General features: G+C 41.1%; 1 protein-coding gene across 5 annotated transcripts in view; it reads left to right on the forward strand.

Annotated features, from left to right (window-relative positions):
* Positions 1-276: 276 nt before the first annotated feature.
* Positions 277-16326, forward strand: part of SKA1 (spindle and kinetochore associated complex subunit 1) — a 55939-nt gene continuing 39889 nt past the window's right edge. For 3 of the 5 annotated variants that reach the window (XM_049900915.1, XM_049900911.1, XM_049900912.1), the window contains exons 1-2: positions 277-764; positions 1456-1536. The gene's annotated coding sequence lies outside the window, so the exon portion shown is untranslated. Of the gene's footprint in view, positions 765-1455; positions 1537-11867; positions 12085-16326 lie in introns of all 5 variants that reach the window. The other 2 variants (XM_049900913.1, XM_049900916.1) reach the window with 1 other exon arrangement.

Below are 16326 nucleotides of genomic sequence, written 5' to 3' on the forward strand. Positions count from 1 at the left end.
GGGTTATAATTTGCAATTTATATACTATAAAAAAAAAATAGTAAGTATAAAGTCCTCGGCAGATCGCATCTGATTTAAAAGCACGCAGTTGAGGCTTCATAGTACGTGGAGACGTTTTTGATACTGTGCTCTTTATTGCACCGGCTTAAATCAGAGGGTGTGCGGGAAGGCATGCCACTTTGGAGCTGGCTAGAGGGGTCTAGCGGCCGCCAAGGGAGCGATTACGGGTCCCCTTCCTCTCAAGACCGGAAGCAGCCGCAGCCTCGGTCCCGCCTGACCCCTTCTGGTGCTCGCTGGTGCCTCCATCCGGACATCGGCGCGCGCGAGACCCGAGAGACCATGGGGCCGCCACCCAGAAGCTGGGTCCCACGTGCGGCCAGTCGGGAGGTGAAACCTTGCTTCTAGGAAGACGAGTTTCCATAATGGAAACTCCACATCCTGGGGCAGTCCGCGGACCCGGACCAGGAGTCTCGGCTCAGCTACACCGGCTGTCCCTAGACTGTCACTGACCGGGGGAGGAGACTCGGCCAGCGTCTGCAGTCGACCACCGGCGGCTGTTCACCGTCACCGGGAAAACCCTGGGTCCGAGGCAGCAGGAGCCCGCTGCCAAGCCCCTCTCATCACCTCTGGAGGACTCGACCCTCTGCCTCTCACGTTTGGAGAGGCAGATTTCAGAGCCAGGGCCCAGTCGGCTTGTGCCTGGGACAGGTGGGACAAAGAGCGTCCCAGGTGGAAACCTAGCTGAGCTCATGGAAGCCAAGGAGGTAAGCGCAAACCTCAGGGGCTGCTTAGCACAACTGGGAGCACAAGCCTGAGAAAACTCACCACGTGCGCAAGCTGGAGTCTGTGGCCCATCCAGCAGCAACGGTCGTCCTCACCCAGATCACTTGGGCAGGGGCAGTTCGGGCTAAAGCAGCCCCCATCATCCTCATTGTCCTGTGGGCCTTGAGGACAAGGATAAGAGGAGGGATCCCACCTACACAAGCGGAGCCAAGCTACTGCACGCTGCTGTGTCCCTATTCTCGCAGAGACACCGCCTTTCACACCGCAAATTGTCATCACCATATGGCAATTTGTCTTCTTTTTTTTTTAATCAAATGTCTCTCTGCTGTGAATTTTGTACTTTCAAGGCAGTATGTTCTATGTCTAGGGGTTACAGTGCTGGCTCAGTGGTAGAATTCTCACCCTCCATGAAGGAGACCCAGGTTGCATTCCTGGCCTAAGCATCTCATGCACAGCCACCACCTGTCTGTCACTGGGGGCTTGCATGCTGCTGTGATGCTGAACAGGTTTCAGCAGAGCTGCCTGACTAAGATCAGGAAGAAAGGCCTGGTGAACTACTTCCCAAAATTAGGCAAAGAAACCCTGGGGATCACAACAGAATATTGTCATTGAATAAATAAATCAATATAATTGTGGTACAAAGGATCACTTTCATGTGGCCTTTCTCGCCAGAGAGAAGCCTGCCTGCAGCACAGCTGAGAAGAGGCCATCCTGATGGAAGAACTGTATCCTGAGCATTCTTGAACCTGAACGGTAACCTATTACAACCAACCAGTTATCTAGCTTATCTTCTGGTGTTTGTGCATTGTTACTTATGGTTTGTATTCCATTTATGCAGTAAATTAGGGTCCCTAGTGTTGACTCTATTTTTTCTTCCATGATCTTTGTAGTTTTTGGTTTTATATTTAGGTCTTTGATCCATTTTGAATTAGTTTTTGTGTATGGTGTGAGGTATGGGTCCTGTTTCATTTTTTTACAGATGGACATTCAGTTTTGCCAGAACCATTTGTTAAAAAGACTATCTTTTCCCCATTTAATGGACTTTGGGCCTTTATCAAAGATCAGGTGACCATAGGTGGATGGATTTACATCTGGGTTCTCGATTCTGTTCCATTGGTCAATATGTCTGTCATTGTACCAGTACCAGGCGGTTTTGACTACCAGCTGTATAGTAGGTTCTGAGGTCAGGTAGTGTGAGGTCTCCTACTTTGTTCTTCTTCAATAATGCTTTACTTGTCCAGGGCCTCTTTCCTTTCCATGTAAAGTTAATGATTGGTTTTAGTTTTTCCATCTTGTTAAAGAATGCTGTTGGTATTTGAATATGAATTGCATTGTATTTGTAGATTGCTTTGCATAGAATTGACATTTTCACAATGTTGAGTCTACCTATCCATGAGCATGGTATGTTTTTTCATTTATGTAGGCCTCTTTAGGTTTCTCGCAGTAATATTTTGTACTTTTCTTTGTATAGGTCTTTTACATCCTTGGTTAGATTTATTCCTAAGTATTTTATTTTTTAGGGGCTATTATAAATGGTATCCCCCACATGTCTGTCAGTTTGTCATACTGTGGGGACTTGCGTGGTTGCTGTGATGCTGGAAGTTATGGCACTGGTATTGAATTACCAGCAGGGTCACCCTTGGTGGACAGGTTTCAGGTGAGCTTCTAGACTAAGACAGACTAGGAAGGAGGACCTGACAGGTCTACTTCTGAAAAAAAATCAGCCAATGTAAACCTTATGACTAGCAGTGAAACATTGTCTGATATAGTGCCGGAGGATGAGCCCCTCAGATTGAAAGGCACTCAAAATTCAATTGAGGAAGAGCTGCCTCCTCAAAGTAGAGTCAACCTTAATGACGATGATGGAGTCAAGCTTTCGGGACCTTCATTTGCTGATGTAGTATGACTCAAAATAAGAAGAAACAGCTGCAAACATCCATTAATAATTGGAACTTGGAATGTCCGAAGTATGAATCTAGGAAAAGTGGAAGTTGTCAAAAATCAAATGGAACACATAAACATTGATATCCTAGGCATTAGTGAGCTGAAAATGGTATTAGCCATTTTGAATCGGATAGTCATATGGTCTACTATGCCCGGAATGACAAATTGAAGAGGAGTGGCATTGCATTCATCATCAAAAAGAACATTTCAAGATCTATCCTGAAGTAAAACATTGTCAGTGATAGTATAATATCCATATACCTACAAAGAAGACCAATTAATATGACCGTTATTCAAATTTATGCACCAATCATTAATGCCAAAGATGAGGAAATTGAAGATTTTTACCAACTTCTGCAGTCTGAAAGGAAGCATCAAAAGAAGATGGACAGAATACACAGAGTCACTGTACCAAAAAGAATTGGTCAACAACCAGTCATTTCAGAAGGTAGCATATGATCAAGAATCAACGGTACTGGAGGAAGAAGTCCAACCTGCACCTAAGATATTGGCAAAAAACAAGGCTCCATGAATTGACGGAATACCAGTTGAAATGTTTTAACAAACGGTTGCAGCCCTGAAAGTGCTCACTCATCTATGCCAAGAAATTTGGAAGACAGCTACCTGGCCAACCAACTGGAAAAGATCCATATTTATGCCTATTCAAAAGAAAGTTGAGCCAACAGAATGAGGAGATAATCAAACAATATCATTAATATCACATGCAAGAAAAATTTGCTGAAGATCATTCAGAACTTGTTGCAGCAGTATCTCAACAGGAAACTGCCAAAAATTCAAGCCAAATTCTGGAGAGGATGTGGAATTTGCTGATGTCAGATGGATCTTGGCTGAAAGCAGAGAATATCAGAAAGATGTTTACCTGTGTTTTACTGACTATGCAAAGGCATTCGACTGTGTGGATCATAACAAATTATGGGCAACATTTCGAAGAATGGGAATTCCAGAACACTTAATTGTGCTCATGCAGAACCTCTGCGTAGACCAAGAGGCAACTGTTCAAACAGAACAATGGTTTTAAACAGAATATGGTTTAAAGTCAGGAAAGGTGTGCATCAGGGTTGTATCCTTTCACCGTACTTATTCAATCTGTATGCTGAGCAAATAATCTGAGAAGCTGGACTATATGAAGAAGAACGGACTGTATGAACTATATGAAGAAGAATGGGGCATCAGGATTGGAGGAAGACTCATTAACAACTTGCAATATGCAGATGACACAATCTTGCTTGCTGAAGGTGAAGAGGACTTGAAGCACTTACTGATGAAGATCAAAGACTACAGCCTTCAGTATGGATTACACCTCAACATAAAGAAAACAAAAATCCTCACAACTGGACCAACAAGCAACATCATGATAGAGAAAAGATCGAAGTTGTCAAGGATTTCATTTTACTTGGATCCAAAATCAATGCCCATGAAAGCAGCATTCATTGGGCAAATCTGTTGCAAAAGACCTCTTTAATGTATTAAAAAGCAAAGATATCACTTTCAAAACTAAGGTGCGCCTGACTCAGGTCATAGTGTTTTCAGTTGCCTAATATGCATGTAAAAGCTGGGCAATGAATAAGGAAAACCAAAGAAGAATTGACTCCTTTGAATTATGATGTTGGCAAAGAATATTGGATATACCATGGACTGCCCAAAGAATGAACATCTGTCTTAGAAGAAGTACAGCCAGAATGCTCCTTAGAAGTCAGGATGGTGAGACTTCATCTCACATACTTTGGACTTGTTATCAAGAGGGATCAGTCTTTGGAGAAGAACATGATGCTTGGTAAGTAGAAGGTCAAGGAAAAAGAGGAGGACCCTCAATGAGATGGATTGACACAGTGGCTGCAAAAATGGCCTCAAGCATAACAACAATCATGAGGATGTTGCAGGACAAGCAGTGTTTTGTTCTGTTGTATGAAGGGTCACTCTGAGTTGGAAGCAACTTAATGGCAGTTAACAACGCAACATAAATGGTATGCTTCCCTGATTTCTCTTTTATAGTTCTATTTATTGGTGTATAGGAATCCAGCTATTCTGCTGAATCTTTCCATTAGTTCCAGTAGTTTTCTTGTAGAGTCTTTTGGGTTCATATTGCCCATGAATAGGGAGAATTTTACTTCTTCCTTATCAATTTGGATGCCCTTTATTTCTTTTTCTTCCCGTATTGCTCTAGCTGGGACTTCCAGCACAATGTTAAATAGGTTTGGTGATAAAGGGCATCACTGTCTTGTTTCGGTTCTCAGGGGGATTATTTTCAGCCTCTCTCCATTGAGAATGATGTTGGCTGTTGGTTTTGTATAGATGCCCTTTATTATATTGAGGAATTTCCCTTCTCTTCCTATTTTATTGAGAGTTTTAATCAGGAATGCCTTTTCTGCATCAATTGAGATGATCATGTGATTCTTTTGTTTTATTTATGTGGTGGATTACATTGATTTTCTAATGTTGAACCATCCTTGCTTACCTGGTGTGAATCCCACTTGGTCATGGTTTTTTTTTTTTTTTAATATAATGCTGAATTCTATTGGCTAGAATTTTGTTGAGAATTTTTGCATCTCTATTCATAGAGATACCAGTCCCTAATTTTCTTTTTCTGTGGTGCCTTTGCCTAGTTTTGGTATCAGGGCTATGCTGGCTTCATAGAATGAATTTGGAAGTATCCTTTCCTTTTCTATGTTCTGAAATAGTTTGAGTAGTACTGGTGTGAGCTCTTCTCTGAATGTCTGGTAGAATTCTCTGGTGAAGCCATCTGGGCCAGGACTTTTTGTTGTTGTTGTTGTTGTTCGGAGTTTTTGTATTACCTTTTCAATCTCTTCTCTTGTTATGGATCTGTTTAGATTTTCCACTTCAGTTTGTGTCAGTTTAGGTAAGTAGTGTGTTTCTAGGAATTTGTCCATTTCCTCTAGGTTTTCAAATTTGTTGGAGTTCAGTTTTTTGTAGTACTCTATTATAATCCTTTTTATTTCAATTTGGTCTGTTGTAATGTCCCCCATTTCATTTCTTATTTGGGTTAATTTGTGTCCTCTCCTGTTTTTCTGTTGTCAGTTTGGCCAATGGTTTGTCTATTTTGCTGATCCTTTTAAAGAACCAGCTTTTGGTTTTGTTGATTCTTTCTATTGTTTTTCTATTCTCTATTTCATTTATTTCTGCTCTGATCTTTATTATTTCCTTTCTTCTGGTGGCTGTGGGCTTCTTTTGCTCTTCTGTATTTGTTCGAGTTGTAAAGCTAACATTATTATTTTATCCCGTCTTTTTTGATGTGTGCATCTATTGCTATAAATTGACCTCTGAGTACTGCCTTTGCTGTGTCCCCAAGGTTTTGGTATGATGTGTTTTCATTCTCATTTGATTCTAGAAATTTTTTGATTCTATCTTTGATTTCTTCTATTACCCCAGTGGTTTTTAAGCAAGGTGTTATTCAGTTTCCATGTTTTTTTTTTTTCTTGCTCTTTCTGTTATTAATTTCTACTTTTATGACACTGTGATCAGAGAAGGTGCTTTGTATTATCTCAATGTTTTGGGTTTTGTTGAAGGTTGCTTTGTGGCCTAAGACGTGGTCTGTTCTGGAGAACATATCAGGTGCATTCAAAAAGAATGTGTACTTTGCTGCTCTTGGGTGAAGTGTTCTGTATATGACTATGAGGTCAAATTGGTTGATTTTGGCCTTTAGATCTTCAGTATCCTTGCTGAGTGTCTCTCTAGATGTTTTGTCCTTTACGGAGAGTAGTATACTGAAGTGTCTTACTATAATTGTGGAACTGTCAGTTTTTCTTTTCAGCGATGCTAAGAGTTTGTTTTCTGTATTTTGGAGCCCTGTCATTGGGTGCATAGATATTTATTATGATTGTGCCCTCATGGTGGATTGTCCTTTTATTCATTATATAATATCCTTTCTTGTCTTTTATGATGAATTTTGCCTTGAAGTCTGCTTTATCTGGATTAGTATTGCCATTCCTGATCTTTTTTGGTTGCTATTTGCTTGATATATTTTTTCCATCCTTTGATTTTTAATATATCTGTATCTAAGGTGTGTCTTTTGTAGATAGTATATTTAGGAGTCCTGTTTTCTTAATCCATTCTGTCACTGTCTGTCTCTTTATAGTGTATTTAATCCATTTATATTCAGTATGATTATCAATAGGTGTGAGTTTACTGCTGTCATTTTTTAGTGATTTTTTGTGGTACTAATGTTTTCTTTGTCCCTCTTACTCTCTGTCTTAGTTACCTAGTGCTGCTGTAACAGAAATACCACAAGTGGATGGTTTTAACAAAGAGAAATTTATTCTATCACAGTCCAGGAGGCTGGAAGTCCAAAATCAGGGTTCCAGCTCCACGGGAAGGTTTCTCTGCTTTTCGGCTCTCCAGGAAGGTCCTTGTCATCAATCTTGCCCTAGTCTAGGAGCTTCAAAGCACAGGGACCCTGGGTTCAAAGGATGCACTATTTTTCTGGCAATTCTTTCATGGTGGTATGAGGTCCCCATGTCTCTCTGTTGGCTTCTCTCTTTTATATATCAAAACAGATTGACTTAGGACATCTAATCCTGTAAATTGGGTCCTGCATCATTAACATAACTTCCTCCAATCCTGCCTCATTAATATCATAGAGGCAGGATTTACAACACATAGGAGAATCACATCAGATGACAAAATGGTGGATAATCACCAAATACTGGGAATCGTGGCCTAGCCAAGTTGACACATTTTGACACACATTTTGAGTGGGGGGACACAATTCAGTCCATAACACTCTCCTGTGCTGAATTCCTTTTGTTTGTGAATTTTCTTTTCGTTTTTGTAGATTTTGTGTTTACTGATACTTTCTTTGTGGTTACCTTGAAATTTACCCCTATCTTCCTAAGTTTAAACAAGTCTTTTATTATTTGATATCACCTTGACTTCCTCTCCATTTGGATGCTCTATACCTACACATTTTATCCCCTCTTTTATTGTTCTGACTTTTGTTGTCATTTACAGGTTGACTTCTCTGTTTCCCTGTTGTAAATCTTTCAGTTTTGTTTTATCCTTGAGAGTTTATTACCTAGGCTGGTACTGGCTGATGCTGTCCTGTGTCCTAGATTCAGGCTTTTGTCTGATGTTGTTTGTTCACTAACTGAAGTACTCCCTTTAATAATTCTTGTAAGTTTAGTTTGGTTTTTACATATTTGCTTAATTTCTGTTTATCTAGAAATGTCCTAATTTTGCCATCATATTTGAGTGAGAGTTTCATAGTGACCCTATAGGACAGAGTAGAACTACTTCACAGAGTTTTTCCAAGGACCATCTAGTAGATTCGAACTGTCACCCTTGTTGTTTAGCAGATGTAGCTCTTAACCACTATGCCACCAGGGTTTCCATATTATTCTTGGTTGGCAATTCTTTTCTTTCAAGATTTTATATATGTCACCCCATTGTCTTCTTGCCTGCATGGTTTCTGTCAAGTAATCAGAGCTTAGTCTTCTTGTTTCCCCTTTGTATGTGAGTTTTCATTTTTCTTAAGCTGCTCTCAGGATTCTTTCTTTCTCTTTGATTTTGGTGAGTGTGATTATGATATGTCTTGGTGACTTTCTTTTGACGTCTATTCTATATGGGGTTTGTTCTTGGATGGTCAGCTTTTCATCTTTCATGATACAAAGGAAGTTTTCTGTCAGCAAATCTTCAGTGATCCTCTTGATGTTTTCTGTTTTATCTCCCTGTTCTGGAACTCTGCTCATGTGCAGATTTTTGCCCTTTATTGTATCCTTCACATTTCTTCATTCTTTCTCTGATTTTTCCTCAAACGAAGTGGCATCCAAGGATTTGTCTTCAATTTTGCTGATCCTGTCTTCCATTGTTTCAAATTTGCTCCTAAAACCTTCTATTTGCTATTTCTGAAATCTTGTTTATTTTTTGGATTTCCTATTACAGTTTTTGTATGATTTTTAGTTGTTTATTTTAACACTTTGTTTCTGTATTATTTGTATCTCTGAATGAATTTTCCATTGCTTCCTCTGTTTTCCCTGATTTTGTCTGTATTTTCCATGATTTTGTCTAGTTTTTCCTTATTTTTTGTCTATGTTTACCTTCATCTCTTTCCTAATGTCTTGGAGAGCCCTAAATATTAGACTTTAGAATTCCCTATCTGGTAGTTCCAGCACCTTTTCTTCTACCAGAAGATCATCTCGTGTTTAATTTTGGTCACTTAAAAGACCCCCCCCCCCAAAAAAGCTGTTTTTTAAAATTGTGCTTTAAGTGAAAGTTTATGAATCAAGTTGGTCTCTCATATAAAAATTTATATACAGCTTGCTATATACTCCTAGTTGCTCTCCCCATAATGAGAGAGCACACTCCTTCTCTCCACTCTCTATTTTCATGTCCATTTGGCCAGCCTCTGACCCCCCCTGCCCTCTCATCTCCCCCTCCAGAGAGGAGATGCCCACATAGTCTCATGTGTCTACTTGATCTAAGAAGCTCACTCCTCACCAGTATCATTTTCTATCCCATAGTCCAGTCCAATCCCTGTCTGAAGAGTTGGCTGTAGGAATGGTTCCTGTCTTGGGCATTAAAAAAAAAATATGTCTTGATATTGTCTGCTGCCTCTGGGACATTCAGGAATTTTTTTGTTGCTGTTGTTTATTGATTATAGATTTGTTTGTTTCATCCTGCTTTTTTGTTTTATTTGCTTATGTCTAGGCAGGTGGTCTGGGTGTGTTTTGTTGCTTGCTCATCTGTGGGTATGATACTTCTCCCCAGCTTTTCCAGGTGGGTAAGGCTGGTCACTCAGCTGTGGTACAGTAGGAAAAATCTAGCAGTGGTGCAGGGGTGGGGATAGGTCATTTGTGGCATGACCTGCGGCCAGCGGGAAGCATGTGGTAGAGTCCTGTGGTCCAGGGCTCCACACCAGTGCCACTTGAGAGGATGGCACTTGGCATACGTTATAGATGGGCAGAAAAGGGAAGGAAGTAAGGGAGAGAAGGGGAAGAAACAAACAAAACAACATAACTAAAAACAAACAACAAAAAATATGGTGCTGAGAGCTGGCTGGTGGTGGTGACATAAGCCTGGGGAGGCTGTGGGTCCACTGCTCTCTAGCCAAGTGGTGCTGCAGCATGGCCCATCGAGAAGGCGCAGAGGACAGCACATGGGGCTAGGTGAGTGGAATAAATGAAAGGAAGGAAGGGATACAGAGAGAAGAAACAAACAAAAAACAAAACAAATATGGTGCTGAAGGAGCTGGCTGGTGGGGGTGGCACAGACCCAGGGAGGCCATGTTCCAGTGGCTGTGTGGCCAAGTGGTACAATACAACCCATCGAGAAGGGATGGGGCAACGCACAGGGCTATGTGAACAGGACAAAGGAAAAGAGAAAGAGAGAAGAAACTACACAACCACCACCAAGAACAAACAAGCAAAATATAGTGCTGAGGGAGCCAGCTGGTAGGGGCAGTGTGGACCTGGGGAAGGGGTATGCCAGTGACTGTCTAGCCCAGCAGTGCAGCTTGGCCCTTTGAGAAGGGGCAGGGATGGCACACAGGGCTAGGTGGGTGGGAGAAAGGAAATGAAGGAAGGAATAGAGAGAGAAGAAACAAAAAAACAAAATATGGCACTGAAAAAGCCAACCAGTGGGGGCCACATTAACCTGGACAGGCCATGTCCAAGGGGCTCTCTAGGCAAGTGGTGTGGCAGCCCATTGAAAAGGGCTGGGGATGGCTCACAGGGCTGGGTGGGCAGGAGAAATGAAAGGAAAGAAGGGGGAGAGATAGAAGAAACGGAAAGAAAAAAATGGCGTGAGGGAACTGGCTGGTGGGGGAGGCACGGAACCAGGGAGGCTGTGCTCTTGGCTCTCTAGCTGAGCAGTGCAGTATAGCACATCAAGAAGGGGTGGGGACAGTACAAGGGGCTAACTGGGCGGGGGAAAGGAAAGGAAGGAAGGGAGGGAGTGAGAAGAAAAAAAAAGCCAAAAAAAAATTTTTAAATGGTGCTGGGGAAACTGGCCATTGGGGATGGGGTGGACCTGGGTAGCAGTGAACTGATGTCTCTCTGGCCAAGTGTCCATGGCCCATTGGAAACCAGCAGGTGCTGCATCAAGGGAAGTAGGGTGGGGGTGGCAAAGCGCATATCCCTGCTTACTAGGTGTTCTGTCTCCTGTTGGGAGTTGTGTGAAGTTGCTTTCCCATACTTCCTGTCTGTGGTTCTTGGTGGCTGAGGTCTCAAATGTTGAATCCGTGCTGCATTAGCTGGTAGGATACCTCCCCTCCACAGCTCTCCTTGTTCTCTGTTCTCTGTCAGTTTCTTATTTCATTTGATGCTTAATCAAGTTCTTTATCCCTTCATTTGACACTTAAGTTTCCAGGTTTGACATTTGTATCTGTTTTACTTAGTTTTTCAGGCCTTTGCTGCAGAGGGACAGCATCCTGCTTCCATCTAGAGCACCATGTTGGCTCTGCCTCCCCAATTTTGCTGTATTTTAATTAAAAAATAAAATAAAATTTAAAATTTAACCAAAAAATAAGTAAACCTCCTACACCTGACCCCAAAATGACATGTTTTACTTCTTTAACTCCCAAAGTCTAATTTTTCTGTGATATCACTACAGATGTTAGTGTTTTACCTATATTTTAAAAATGACAGAGCAATGGCAACTTTATAAGATTGGTGTATATTACTGCTGCACCTGTAACAAAGATTTGATATTTATGGTGAACACTGTGAATGGTGAACTTATCCTTTCAGCCACAGAGTTAACAAATTTCAAAAATAGCCATTGTACGTTTCGTAAATGGAAACTGTGACTTGGAGTTAGGGTTGGGTTTAGAGTGAACTCATAGTAACTTGTGTTCCTTAACTCTCTTTGGTGAGAGAAAAACTGAAGACTTTTATTCTATTGGCAAGAGGTAAGTGAAGTAGGATATCATCAAAGAAAGAAAGAAAAAAGATACTAGAAAACTCAAGAGCGTTAAGCATATTTATCCTCACTGCCCCAGTAGTTTGACTCTACAAACTATCCTAATAAAATAGTCAGAATTTTGAAGATTTTAGCATAAACATTCATGCAATTATATATTATTTGAAAAAAATAAAATAAAAGACACAAAAACAGAGACTCAAACAGATACTGTACACCACTGTTCACTGCAGCACTATTCATAACAGGCAAAAGGCGGAAACAACCTAAATGTCCATCAAGAGATGAATGGAAAATGTGGTACATACATACAATGGAATATTACTCAGCCAGTCCTAAGAGAAATGAAGCCTTGATACATGCTACAACATGGATGAAGCTTGAAGACATTATGCTAAATGAAATAAGTCAATTACGAAAGGACAAATATTGTATGACCTCACTTACATAAAAAGACAAGAACAGGTAAATGTACAGAGACCAGTTTCTTAGTGGTTACCTGGGGTGGGAGGGAGGGAGGGGGAAAGGCGGAGTTATTGCTTATGGAGTACTGAGGTTTGGATTACAGTGATGGAAAAATCACATTGACTAAGGGTAGGGTTGTACCACTGATGAATGTAATTACTGTCAATAAGTTGTACATGTATAAAAAGTTGAATCAGGAAAAGTTGTATAATAGGTATATTTATAACAATGACAAGAAAAGAAAAAGAGTAGCTGCTGAGGCTGCTTATGTACGACCAAGCACCACATGGGATTTGAATCCTTGGTATGGAGGTTTAGGGTCATGGTTTCATGAGACAACCCAGTTAATTGGCCTAATAGCAGGTTTAGTGCTTCTGTTCCACCTCCTGGTTCACTGTGTAGTGCCTGGGGTCTTAAAAGCTTGCAGGCAGCCATTCAAGGTACAGCAGTTGGTCTCTATTTGCCTGGATCAACAGAGGAAGAAGGAGGGTCAGACACAGGAGGAGGAAATGGAATATGTGGCTAATTGCCTTCATGCACAACCGTCTCCTCTGCCACGAGACCAGATCTGGGTGGTGCCTGGCTAGTACTACTGAACATTTTGATCAATGAGTCTAAAGAAGAATCATGATCAAAAGGGGGAAAATGCAGAACACAATTTCAAATTCTCATGGAATCCAGTCTTTCTGGAGCCATACAAACTGGATGAACCCTGAAACTATTGCCCTGAGATAATCTTTAAAGCTTAAACCAAAAATATCCCCTGAAATCTACTCAAAATCAAAGCACAGTGGTTAAGAACTCGGCTACTAACCAAAAGGTCGGCAGTTCAAATCCACCAGCTGCTCCTTGGAAACCCTATGGGGCAGTTCTACCCTCTCCTAAAGAGTTGCTATGAGTCAGTATTGACTTGACTGCAACGGGTTTTTTTTTTTTTAGTAGAGAATGTCTGCCTTGAGCATTGTGCTCTTTTAAGAACTATGTATATAGGATCAAATTGACAACAACAAGTGGAAAGATTACATAGGAAACTTAGGGGGCAGTGAGTTTATGTTAATGGGGGAGGAATAACTCAGAAAAGGAGGTTGAGAATGGTTGCACACTCGAAGAATGTAATCAGTGTCACTGAATGGTACACGTAGAAATGGTTGAGTTGGTGTATGTTCTGCTGTGTATATCCTCAACAACAAAAATAAACTAAGTTATTAAAAGCAAAAGAAAGCAACTGTGCTAGCAAACATTCAGAGTGTAGAGGCATTCATACTGAACTCACAATGAAGGGTTAACCTGGACCACTCTTGGGCAAAGGGATGGGACAGAAGGAAATGTGGTTGTTCTCAGAAAATATGTACTAAGAACGTTCCAGGTATATCAAGAGTGCTCCGAAAAAATGTTCGTACAGACTTCTCTAAGGAAGTATGTGGTATGTGGTAAAGACTGATAGGAAGAAAGAACTGCTTTTTCCTCTACAGACTAAGTATAAAAACGCTGCTTTGCCTATCTTCTGCGGAGGACATTGGAACTTTCACTTTGTGCTGCCCAACTTGAGTTGTGATTCATTCAGTAAAACTCTTATTCTTTTACTCCTAACACAGTACAGAAATTTTCTTCGTTGACACAACTAACTAAATGTCAGATTGCATTTGATATAGAGAGGGAAAGGGATGATTTCAAACTGGTCTTAATAACCTGGAGAAATGTTTAAGTGAAAATATTAAACGAGAAAGCAGGATATAATATTTTACATACAGTAATATCTCAAATGTTTAATGCACTTAAGACTAGTAGGGAATGCACACAAACATTCAGTAGAAATCTAGAGGGCCATTTCTGGTCTAGACATTGTGCAGGCACTGGACTGAATGGGGTTGACAGGACAAGTTCTTTGTGGTTGTGGTGCTCACACAGTGGTGGAGACAGTAACAGAGGATTTTAGTATGAAGAAAGAATGGGATGGGAGGTGGGGAGGCAATATTACATGGAGTGAGGAAGTGACAATACAGCTACGGAGGTGATATGGAAGGGATCCTGAGCAGGTGGTGTTTGCTGTGAATGTTGGGGCAAAAATGCCATTTTATCCACACCAGCAGGTTCCCAAAGGTTTTCACTGGCTAGTTCTTTTCAGAAGTAGAGTGCCGGGTCCTTCTTCCTAGTCTGTCTTAGTCTGGAAGCTCAGTTGAAACCTGTCCTCCATGGGTGACCCTGCTGGTATCTGAATACGTGGCATAACTTCCAGCATTACAGCAACACGCAAGCCCCTGACAGACATGATTGTCAGACATGACATGAAAAGACTGAGGTTGTCAAGGATTTCATTTTACTTGGATCCACAATCAACACCCATCAAAGCAGCAGTCAGGAAATAAAAAAATGCATTGCATTGGGCAAATCTTCTGCAAAGGACCTATTTAAAGTGTTGAACAGCAAAGATGTCACCTTGAAGACTAAGGTGCACCTGACCAAGCCATGGTATTTTCAATCGCATGATATGCATGTGAAAGCTGGACAACGAATAAGGAAGACTGAAGAAGAATTGACGCCTTTGAATTGTGGTGTTGGTGAAGAATATTGAATATACCATGGACTGCCAAAAGAAGGAACAAATCTGTCTTGGAAGAAGTACAACCAGAATGCTCCTTAGAAGCAAGGATGGTGAGAGTGCATCTTATATACGCTGGACATTTTGTTAGGAGGGATCAATCCCTGGAGGACATCATGCTTAGTAAATACAGGGTGAGCGGAAAACAGGAAGACCCTCAATAAGATGGATTGACACAGTGGCTGCAACAATGGGCTCAAGCATAACAACAATTTTAATGATCGCGCAGGATCGGGCAGTGTTTCGTTCTGTGGTACATATGGTTACTATGAGCCGGAACCCACTCCACAGCCCCTAACAACAGCAGGATTCCGACCTTGCTTTATACTTTTTATTTTTCTGCCCTATTCCAATTTACAGGAAAACCTGGTGGCATAGTGGTTAAGTGCTACGGCTGCTAACCAAAAGGTCGGCAGTTCGAATCCACCAGGCGCTCCCTGGAAACTGTATTGGGCATTTCAACTCTGTCCTATAGGGTCACTATGAGTCGGCATCGACTCGATGGCATTGGGTTTGGTTTTTGGTTTATTCCAATTTACAATTACAAAAACATGTGCTACCTTTATGGTCAAAAAAAGAAAGTGCTTAAAAGTGGGTAGTGTGAAATTTAGCTTCATCAGTTCTTAGAGCACGTGGACTTCATATCTATGGCCATAGTACTCCTGAGTTTGCGTTTTTCCAGCTTGCATCTTCACTCAAGAAGAATGGCCCTGCCCTGCCATCTAGTGGCCAAGTGGTAAATGAGCCTTCCAGCCATAAAAAAAAATCTGTTTTATCAAGCTTAATGAGAAAACAAGTATGGTGAAGGGTTGTAGGTTGGCTTTGATTTGGTTGAAGCCTTATTGATAACAAACACAGAGAAGTTTCTATATTATGGTAATATCTCATCCTTTTGATGTCATCAAGGAACACAGCTTCTCCATTAAAAGCTTAACTCTTAAGTATTCCAAATTTTAACAAATTATTTTAGAAAGAACTATATAAAGAATAAATGAACATTCTCTTCTGCTTCTTAAACAGAATATATTGAACACAACAGCCTTTCCTTTAAATTCTCATGGTCTTTTGAACAATATTGCATATAACTCTCTCCTCAATGCCCCGAGAAGTCCAATCTATGCCAGGAAGGGTCTACGCTTAGTCACAGTTAATCGGTAATACAGATGAATCCACGGAATAGTGCAACATTTTCTTACTGTTACCCCCTGATGTTACACTTCAGTAGGAGACCAGTCAGCCTCCAGTAACCTGTAACCAGTTGCCATAGATTCAATTCCAACTGATGGTGACCCCCTGCAGGTCAGAGTGATTCGTACTCTCTAAGGTGTTAAATGGCTGACTTTTCGGAAGTGTGTTAGGCCTTTTTTCCAATGTGCCTCTAGGTGGACACAAACCTCCAACCTTTTGGTTAGCAGTAGAAGTCATCAGATTACATTTCCCAAAAATCATCATGACAATATTTTTAGTCCCACATGCTCTTTTAGAACTTTGCCACTTCCCATCAAGAGATGGTGAAAGAGAAACAGGGCTTGCGATGTGGCTTCATGTGGTCTGCTAATTCACTACAGTTTGCATTCTTATGCGAGCCCCAGGCATGGAGCACTACTATCCACCACCACTATAAAACGTCTGCCCTCCCACTG

The sequence above is a fragment of the Elephas maximus genome, chromosome 11 (assembly GCF_024166365.1).
Source record: "Elephas maximus indicus isolate mEleMax1 chromosome 11, mEleMax1 primary haplotype, whole genome shotgun sequence".
NCBI lineage: Eukaryota > Metazoa > Chordata > Mammalia > Proboscidea > Elephantidae > Elephas > Elephas maximus.